General features: G+C 39.5%; 1 long non-coding RNA gene across 14 annotated transcripts in view; it reads right to left on the bottom strand.

Moving 5' to 3' along the window:
* The window catches only part of LOC309650789, a 381028-nt gene that overhangs the window by 225526 nt on the left and 144812 nt on the right, over nt 1–10690 (bottom strand). The window contains exon 9 of one of the 14 annotated variants that reach the window (XR_014257717.1): nt 44–600. The exons of the other annotated variants lie outside the window; for them this stretch is intronic. This is a non-coding gene — a long non-coding RNA (uncharacterized lncRNA). Of the gene's footprint in view, nt 1–43; nt 601–10690 lie in introns of those variants that run through there. 14 annotated transcript variants of the gene reach the window in all.

The raw sequence follows: 10690 nt of genomic DNA, 5'->3' as shown, positions 1-10690 counted from the left end.
ATCATAAGGCAAGACAAGACCTCAAGGTCTCATCTTGACGGATTCTCAGAGCATTCATGGTCCACAAAAGAGCCAGAGGGAAGTTAATGCTTTGAATATGTTTGCAGCAACCAAACACTGGGCAGAATTGTCACCTGCAGCCATGCAACCTAGGGACAAGATGTGGTTCATAAAGTTCTCCAGATCTCCAGACTTCTGTCTGCAGGAAAGGCGGGGTGGAGATAGAGAAAGGGACACCCAGAAAGGCCTCACTGAGAATGCGAGATGACCAAAAACTATTCTATCTCACAGATAGATAGATAGATAGATAGATAAATAAATAAATAAATAAATAACCTTCAGGGCCTAAAAGAGAGTTAAAGCTAGAAAAGGAAATTCAGGAAAAAAAGATCCTCCTTACAGATAGATACTAAGACCCTAAGAGGGGGAGCAACTCATCCAAGATCTGAATTGCAAACATTAGGATCCATCGTATTATGTTGAGGTATAGTAGGGACTAAAACACAGAGACTATGCACCACTGTCCTCTGAAGAAGATGCCTTTTTCTCAGATTGTAGCCATGTAAGCCGTTGTTCCAAGGCTGGTACAGAGGAGTAATGCTGGAGGAAAGGAAGACAGAAATCCACATATTCACTAAGACATCATCAGAATGTTGTACATGAAATGATAGGATATTAACAATTTAATGGCCCATAGGCACAGGCTAGTCAAACTCTCCCACTTTACAAATAAACTGAGGCCCAGAGCAATAAAGGCATTGACCCAAACAGCCACTGGGTTATCACATCTGGGTCTAGATATGGGACTCTTGACTCCATTTCCAGTTGTTAACCTAAAAGTGGTGTCATTTAGTTCCATGGTCATCTAACACATTGGTAATGCCTCAGATATTTTTTGCCTCTGTGTTTGAATACTCTCTTGGAAAGGATCACTTCCAAGATATTTTTTGGCAATGCCCTGGATATTTTTTGTCTCTGTGTTTGAATACTCTCTTGGAAAGGACTGCTTTTGACATTTTCTGAACTGGGCATGTGTTAAAACTGGATTAGTCTTCCCTTTAAGGGAATAAGTGGTGTTTCTGATTCTCAGTGCACAAAGAATAGAAAACCAACCCCTAAAAATCTGAAATTAGGCAAAAGGAACCCATGTTAATCACATCATTGCAAAAATGTATTACTGGTTTAAGTGAAATACATTAATTCTCTGGGGTAAAATTATATATTTATCTTTACTGTGTGATCACTTCCAAGAATTTCAAAAATAACCAATTTATAACATCTTCAATGAGTTTTCTTTGTGCAGTACTTCTCTGTGCAAACTTTTGATGATTTGAGGGGCAAGAAGAGACCCATATTAGACGTTATTAGTTCTTTTTCTATTTCATTCTACTAGGAGAACATCTTTATGTTAACAGGGTACTTCAGTCTCAAAGCATATCTTAAAATTAATATTTTTCTCTAGCATGAATTCACTCTGCTATTTTAGACATTATTATCTCTTTCTTGAAATCTAGAAATTAGACATAAAATATACGTATTTTCTCAAGGTGAAATTTGAGCACTGCTAGCAAAATCTTTTGAAGAATATTCAAAAAACAATAAGCTGAAGGGAAAGTTATAATACTAGACCCAGAAAATAATCACTAAACTTCCATTTACTATCATAATTTATATAGGATTGGTAATCATAAATCAAAACATAATAATTTTTCATTCAAGGAGCTAAGCAGAATCTAATGCACCATTGTAAAGCAATTATACACCAATAAAGACGTTAAAAAAATAATAATAAAATATTCTTAAAGTATTAATTTTCTCTGTCCCAATTAAGGTGATCAACTCACCCCAGTTTGCACAGGAAACCCCTCAGTCCCAGGCAGACTGGAGTGGTTGGTCACCCTATGGATAAAGAATTGCTCTTGTCTTAGTCCATTCAGGCTGCTATAATAGAATACCAGACTGAGTGGTTTATAAAAACAACAGAAATTTATTCCTCGCAGTTCTGAAGGCTGGGATGTCCAAGACCAAGGCACCAGTACAGTTGCATTCTGGTGAAGACCTGCTTCCTGGTTCATAGCCTGTATCCTTGCATGATGGAAGGGGCTTGGGAACTCTGTGGGGTCTCTTTTGAAAGAGCAATAATCCCATTCATAAAGGCTCCACCCTCATGACCTAAGCCCCTCCCAAAGACCTCACCTCCTACAACCATCACCTTTGGGGGTTAAGATTTCAACATATAAATTGTTCAGACAAGTAGAGAGAAATTAAACCATTTTCCTGAATAAAGAGACAATTGCATGAGTTTAGGCTCTAGGCAATATAGAATAACCTCTCTCCCACATCTAAATAAGTCCAAAAATATTTCAAAATACCCATTACAACCTGATTAGTGCCTGTAGGTTCAGGCGAGTTGCCAACTAAAGAAGTTTTCATTTGTATTTGGTTTTGACCCACACACACCCAACCCACATAAAGGAGTTGGTAACAAATTCTATTGTTTCCATTACAGAAACACTTTAAGTAAATAATAATTATTCCATTACCCAAAATCCAATTAAAGAAATACTTTGTTAATCCAGAGAGGTATCAAGTATTATTTTGGAATATTTATGTCAACATATTTTCCAATAGTACCATAATAACACAGTTGAGTGGATAGATCCATTTAATATTTTTCAATCCAGTCAAATGCATGCCTTTACTAAAAGTTCATTTTTCCATTAATGCTCTTATACACCTACCCTGTTAATGATGTGTGAAGTTGGAAACTAAACTTCATAAAAATTCATTATTAAGGAATGTAGCAATTGTATATAGGTGGAAAGGTCATAAAGCTGAGAGGACAGCAAGGACTTGAATTACAAGTTACAGTGGGAAAAGGTAGGTAAGACAAAGGGATCTGAGAAAGTTACTTTAGCACATGGGTTCTCAAACTTGGCTGCACCTCAGGATTATCTGGGGAGATTAAAAAATTCTGATGCCTAGGCTACATTATAGATCAATTAAATCAAGGTTTTTGAAGGTTAGAACCTAGGGATCCATATATTTTAAAGATTCCCAAGTAATTACAATGTGCAACTAACTTTGAGAACGTACTGCTTTAGCAGCTTCAGGTGAGTGCTTTTGTATTTGTTTGCATATTCCCCATATTATTAATTTTTTAACACTCCCATAAGAATTAATTAATTCTTATTAATCCCATAAGAATTAACTAATGGAAAAATAAGACCTCCTTCATGTCACTCCCAAATGCTTGTGAATAGAGTTTCATTTTACAGAATTGTAGAGAGCTGCATCCAGGAATGACAGCTGAATAAAAACTTAAAAGAAAGGTAAATACTAAAAAATATTTCACAAAATTTTGCAAACTTACTTCCACCTAAGTTTAGCAAGATATCTTTCAGGTGCCTAGCCAAATATTTTCCCAAAGCGTTAAGCTCCTACAATGAGTTTCTATGACAAAAATTTGTCATGTTACTTTAGCCTCTTCATTTCTTTTACCTCTTAGAATTTTTTCACAGCAAAGTAAAATATTAACATATGCAGATAAGAGGCTCCTTAGGGAAAACATCTCTAAGCCAAGTGGCTAAAAGATTTAATATCAGAAACACCTAAGTAAATTTTTCCTTAATGAAATATCAGATTGTTTTAGTATTTCCCAAATGCACATTTTATATTTCTCTAATAGTTAATTAGGCATCATGCCTAAGTTCAAATCAAAAAATAGTAGCATTAGAAGAAAACATAGCAAGCAACTGATTGAATCCACTTGTTTAGGAGATGAGGAAGGTAAAGTCTAGAAAGGTTAGCCAAGCCCTCCTAGGACTCTAATCTCATTCCTACCTACATATAGCACCTCTGACATATGGAAACATCAGAACTGAAGAAAGCATCACATAATTTTTAAAATTCACAGCAAATGCATGAATTATTGAAAAGCCAAAGTAATTAAGGTATTAGCTCTTAAGCTGGAACCTATTTGTCAAAATGCCAATAACTGCAAGAAAAAAGTAAGCCCAAGATAGGTATTAGAGGTTGAATTTTTTCGATTTATTTACAGATAGTCTTAAATAAATTATTTAACACAGACTACTTGTAGCATGGAGATTTCTTAAAGCTTATATTGTGTTATATGATATACCATACCATTTCTCTGGGGAAAAAATAACATAATTCCAAAATTACCTTTTATGGACAATAAGCAATCTTGTACTATAGTTACATATACACATATTGTGTTATATGATATACCATACCATTTCTCTGGGGAAAAAATAACATAATTCCAAAATTACCTTTTATGGACAATAAGCTATCTTGTACTATAGTTACATATACACCTATCTGGTCTTTCACCTTAGAAAATGGATACTAAATAATGGTATTATTTTCGGAGTATGCAGTAGATATTGGTGGCCCCAATGAATCCATAGCCCCTTAGGACTCATGCCTTTCTGTAGTTTCTCCCATATTTACTTTGTCCTGGGCCACGTGACTTGATTTGGCCAATGGAACGTCAGCAAGCATGACAAAGCAGAGGTTTGCTAATGATTACACATCAAGCTTACCCTACTGGACTGCTCCCTCTAGGAAGCCAGCTACCACGGAAGAAGTCCACTTACCCTGTGACTACCACGCTGTGAATAAGTCTAAGCTAGCCTCCTGAGAGGACACATGAAGGAAAACTGAGGAACCAAACGAACAGCCATAACTGAAGCTCCAGACGTGTAACTCGATCAAGCCTTTCCTGCTAGTTCCCAGCCATTCAAGCCCACCCAGCTGAGGGCCCAGATATCATGGAGCAGAGATAAGCCATTCCAGTATTCCAAGTCTGAAATTCTGACCCACGGAATTGTGAACAGATAAAATGGCTGTTGCCACTTACCCCAGTAAGTGTTGGGATAGTTTTTCGTGCAGTGGTGGATAAGCAAAACAAAGTATTGATATTTAAAATAGAAGAGTCGGGGCTTCCCTGGTGGCGCAGTGGTTGAGAACCTGCCTGCCAATGCAGGGGACACGGGTTCGAGCCCTGGTCTGGGAAGATCCCACATGCCACGGAGCAACTGGGCCCGTGAGCCACAACTACTGAGCCTGAGCGTCTGGAGCCTGTGCTCCGCAACGAGAGAGGCCGCGATAGTGAGAGGCCCGCGCACCGCGATGAAGAGTGGCTCCCACTCGCCGCAACTGGAGAAAGCCCTCACACAGAAACGAAGACCCAACACAGCCAAAAAAAATAAACATAATAAATAAATAATAAATAAAAATTTTAAAAAAAAGTATATAACCCAACATTTAAAAAAAAATAAATAAATAAAATAAAATAAAATAGAAGAGTCTATTATTTGCTCAGTGACAATAGCTGATTTAAAGCTAGTCCATTAGCATTCCACTCAACTTTCCACCAAGATTTTTAGTCATTTTAACATTGAAATGGATCTCTGCAAAAGTGCTGGTCCAATAACCATAGGTGAAGCACCAAAGCTTCCAAGAAAAAAAGCCAAGGTCTTCCCTCCTCAGAGATGGCAGAGAGTAAAGCCATTGCTCATGTATGTTCGGAGCTCCCCTCTGTGTCTCTTCTCAAATGGGGACCAAGCAGTGTAAGTCCAACCCAGAGAAGAGGGCATCCCCTGCTCTTCACTAGAGCATGTCGGGATGCCCAGGTAAATTCTTCTCCTTCTTACCTTTAGGGTTTCTATTCCTTTTGACTCTCTGTTTACATTCCTCATTCCAGGGACATTAACAACTTCTCTATAAATACTTATGCTTACAATAAGTATCGAACAGATCAAGAGTTTCACTGAAAGGTGATCTGTTTTCAGTGTAGGTAAGCAAAGTCCTCCTTCACCAAGAAACTATAAGGCCTGTACAGATTAAGATGATCATGATTATCAGGCAGTTATAATGTTTAAGTTTTTAAGTCATCAAGACCCTTGAATATTGTCCATTCATTCTAGGCATGTTTTTTCACAATGCTGTACATTAAATACTATACTCTCATATGGCCTTTAATCAATAAATACTTGTAAGATTTTTGGTAGATAGATTGATAGATAGATAGACAGATAGATAGATATAGACAGACACATATATACCTTGAAGTGTTTTGTTGGTTATTTGTGTACCATAACAACATTGGTTCTCCGACTTACTAGACACCTGAGATCACTCCCGTGTGTGACTCATTCCCCATCTCATTTATTCTATTACAACAGCTACATGTCACCATATTTCTGAAGAGGATTAGAGGGTTTCTAAAATATATTTGCAGTGAGGTCATGCATAAAGGAAAAGAAGAAAATGTCTCTGACACACTTCATGATCTGATGACCTAACCATACTTAAGAGTTTTACTAAAGAACTTTGTGTGTTTGTATTTGTGTGTGTGTGTATGTACGTGTTAGTCATACCAGTACATGGACTGTCCTACTCACCAAAACTTCTCTTGAAATTTAAATTAGGAGCCATCTAAAAAATTGAGTCATCTAATAAAAACTACTAATTTTTAAAGTATGCATACACAACACTCACGTATGTAACATACATACACACATATACTAAAAGAAATTTTAACAATAACAACTTTTCTTGACTGAGCTTTGCACCCATAATCTCATTTTACACTTATCACAACCCAGCAAGGTATTATTATCTTTATTTTAAAGTTGAGGAAACTGGGGCTCAAATGGAGTGAATTAATTGGTCATATAGCTAAAAATGATGGAACCATCATTTGTACCCAGTGTTCTTTCTACTGTGTCACACAAAGTCAAAAATGCTTGCTAAAGAGTTATGTAAAACCGAAACACAGGCAACATGTTTTGATGAACTCTTGCTGATGGTTTTTGTCTAAGGTGAGAGTCCAGGGATGAGAAATCTGAATGGGCATGGTACTAAAGTAATATACAGGAGTCAGAAATATACACCCAGGACTAGGGAGGGACAAAGTTTTACGACATTACCCACACCTTGAAGCATTCAATCCTCTGTGCACAGAGGTGTTCTCTTAACTTGCCTAAAACTCTACCACTCAACACCAGAGAGGAGCTTAGCAAGTTCCAAAACCAGAGGACCTCACCCCTTAGTCTGACCTTATACTCACCTCCTACTTTAGATCAAAAGTATCTCTCCCCGTACTTTCCGAAAACAAGAAAAGAAGGATGAAGAGAAGATGGGCCATAGTTACACAGAATATGTTCAAGACTCATCAGTTGGAAATATTTTATCCAGAGTCTCATTGCAAAAACATATTGTGAAGATTTCCATTTATCATTTCCAACACTCTAGGAAGCAGTAGTCTGGGGGTCAACATCTAATCCAAAGTTATATATATACACACATACATATATAACATATATCTGTATATAAAACATACATATATAACAATGATATATATAATATATATATATCAGTGCTTCTCAAACCTTAATGTTCATACATATAACATGGGGATCTTGTTACAAATGCAGATTCTGGGTTTCCAGTGGGCCTGGGTTGGAGGCCCAAGATTCTGCATTTTGAACAAGCTCCCAGATGATGTTGAGGCTGCTGATTTATGGACCACACCTTAAGATGCAAGATTATATACGTACACAATCCATTCGATATAGCCCCTAGACTGAAAGTCTTACCTATAAGCCGTCTCAATAGATTTAACTTAGATTGAACTGGGTGAAAAATACAGCAGGAAAGATGGCACCATTAGAATCCCATTAGCACTGTCTTTCACAAAGCGAGTGAAGCCTGCAGGGGCATTGACTAAGTGAGGCCTTGAAAGAAGGTGTTTCTTGGTTCTGGTTAAGAGTGGAAAACAGAATAAAGTCTGGAAACTAAGGAGATCAATCACTTTGTCCCGAATTATTCCTGGCCTCAGTGCATTAGCACAAGACCTGAAAAGTTCACCACTAACCAGACTCATTGGAGAGGATGCAAAATGCCTCGTCCAACATTGTCTACTGCATTAGCGAACACAGCACTAAAAGTATGCCACTACTTACATATGAATATCCACTTAAAAAATTCTTCCTAAATTATCTTCAAGGATCATTTCTTTATTCAGAGAACTAAACAATGTCTGAAGTTTTAAGGAAAACAACAATAACTCTGTGAAATTATGCCCTATTCCACCCTAAACTAACCCAGCTTGGCCTGGTTGCTCTTATTATTGTTACTGATATTATCTCTGTTTTCAAGAAATTCACATATGAGTTGGAATTAAGCACCAGTCAAGAAGTATTGATGACGCTCCTAGCATATGTCTACTATGGAGTCAGTCACTATGAGGAAGACAAAACAAGGAAGTTCATGAAGTCAGAACTTCAGAGAAGGAAATTAAAATATACAAAACAGTCCCTTTGCCCCACTGCAATTCCTGGCACCCATAATCATGGTAGGTAGTCATGATAATTATTACCTTTGCTGGTGTCATGATAAGGAAATTAATTTGAGCTGAGAGACAAAAAAGAAGGCATGTCTCTTCAGTAAAGCTCTTTCCACCCTCTTGAAATTTTCTCTTACACTCAACAAAAACTTCCTAAAGCCATCCCTGACCCTTCTGCCCAGTTCCACCAAGTCAAGTCCTACAGCTGGCCTCACACCCTTCCCAAGCATCCAGGCATTACCAGATGGACTTCCCCGATGAAGCCCCAGCCTGTTTTTCCAGAGGGTGGCAGTCATCACCTGAATGGCAGGTTTGCGATGCAAGCTGCCTTCATGTGGGGCTTTGTAGACATCACGCCTCGGTTGTCATTAGTGTCCTCCGAAAATTATAATCAGCTGGCAAACCAAATAAGGGCATTCCAAGAAAACATTAATCCAAGTGTTTGGGGAAGCCATGGAAAATCTAAATTTATTTAACTTCTGGTTCTCAAAGGAAGGTCTAACATACACACAAAGACAATAGTCACCTAAAAGTTTACGAACAACATTTGCTACAGTGCTAAGAGTTGGGAGAGGTAACGCACCTACGGATGGGCCGCTCTGGGGAAGGAGACAGCATCTTTAATCTTTCCTGCATATACAAGGGGCTGGACCACTGGTAAGAGACCTTTTTGTAGGGACATGAGTGATTCCATTTCTCACCCTGTCCTTTCTTCTTCCCTCTACAATGCTAGGTGGTTGGAAGGTTCTGGAAGAGGCCTCTCTACAGGAGACAAGACATCATCTATCTTCCTCCTCTGCCCCCACCTCTCGTGTGGATGCCCCTGACGCCAATATGGCCCAAGGGGGGATGTGACAGCACTCAAGTCTCCTCTCTTCCACTCCAGCCACACTGTCCCTGGGCCAACCAGAGGTCAGAGTGACCAGGACCAGGTTCTGTGTCAGACCACACTAGTGCTGCCTTCAAAGAGCAGATGTCCAGAGTCGGTTCCCTCCCCCATCACAGGAAGCAGAAGGAAGAAAAAAGCCCAGCAGTGACAAGTAGAGCTCCGCTAACTATTTGTACAGCAGGCACAGGGTTAAAACCACAGCCTGAGACCCTTCTAGAGGCCCAGACGCTGGGAAGCTGGTGAGAGGGACACACAGACACCTGAAGCGGGGGAACAGTGGAGTCTGGGGCTGGGAGTTCAAGGCTTTGATACACAAATACACTCTTCCAGGATCTTCCTGGTAGTGCTTGGAATCAGATCTGCCTCACTTTCCCCCCACCAGGAATGAGTAAGGGGGAGAATTCAGAGCCTTCTCCCATAACCCTTTAGAAATAAAACTTTCTACGTGGTCTCTGCTACGCTTAAAGGATCCAAATGATGTCTGGAAGGCACCCCTGTGCTTGTTTGGGTCCCAGAGCAGGGGAGGCTTGGGGCTCGCAGATATTTGCTTCCTGCTCTCCCCACCACCAGCTTTGTTTTGGTGCCTCCAAGTAACCTCTGACATTTACATATTTACATAAAATCATCTCAATATAAAAGCACCTCCAGAGGTTCTCCTTCTCTTGGTCACTTCTCATTTCCTGTCCTCTGTGGTAAGCTCCAGCTAAATGTTTCTTTGAGGTCAGAGACAGGAGCATGTAACCTTCTGTTTATCAGAAGCGGAGTGGGGGAGGGGAAGTTAGGAGACACTAGAGAGGAATTAAAGCTGCAGGCAGCAATTGTGTTACCTCGATTTCCCCTAAACCCACTCAGGCTTGTAAGAGACAAAATCCATTTACAGAACAAGTACAAAAATGGGTTTGAGGGGCTTCCCTGGTGGCGCAGTGGTTGAGAATCTGCCTGCCAATGCAGAGGACACGGGTTCGAGCCCTGGTCTGGGAAGATCCCACATGCCACGGAGCAACTGGGCCCGTGAGCCACAATTACTGAGCCTGCGCATCTGGAGCCTGTGCTCCGCAACAAGAGAGGCCGCGATAGTGAGAGGCCCGCACACCGCGATGAAGAGTGGCCCCCACTTGCCACAACTAGAGAAAGCCCTCGCACAGAAACGAAGACCCAACACAGCCATAAATAAATAAATAAACAAATACTTTAAAATAAAAAAAAATGGGTTTGAGGTCAGGCAGCAGAAAAAAAAGTTCCAGTTCCTGCCTTTACAATTATCCATGCTCTAAGTGCTGGTTCCCTTTGCAAGACAACTTGTCAGAAAGTATTTCCATACTGGCATCTATGTCTTCAAGGCATCCAAGTAGCTTGTGTATCTTTCAACAGATCAAAAGGCAGAAAGAAAAATGTTCTTGGATCAACACCCAGAAAAATCTTAA

The sequence above is a fragment of the Balaenoptera physalus genome, assembly GCF_965194825.1.
Source record: "Balaenoptera physalus genome assembly, chromosome: 20".
Classification (NCBI taxonomy): Eukaryota; Metazoa; Chordata; class Mammalia; order Artiodactyla; family Balaenopteridae; genus Balaenoptera; species Balaenoptera physalus.
This window is presented reverse-complemented; position numbering and strand designations above follow the sequence as displayed.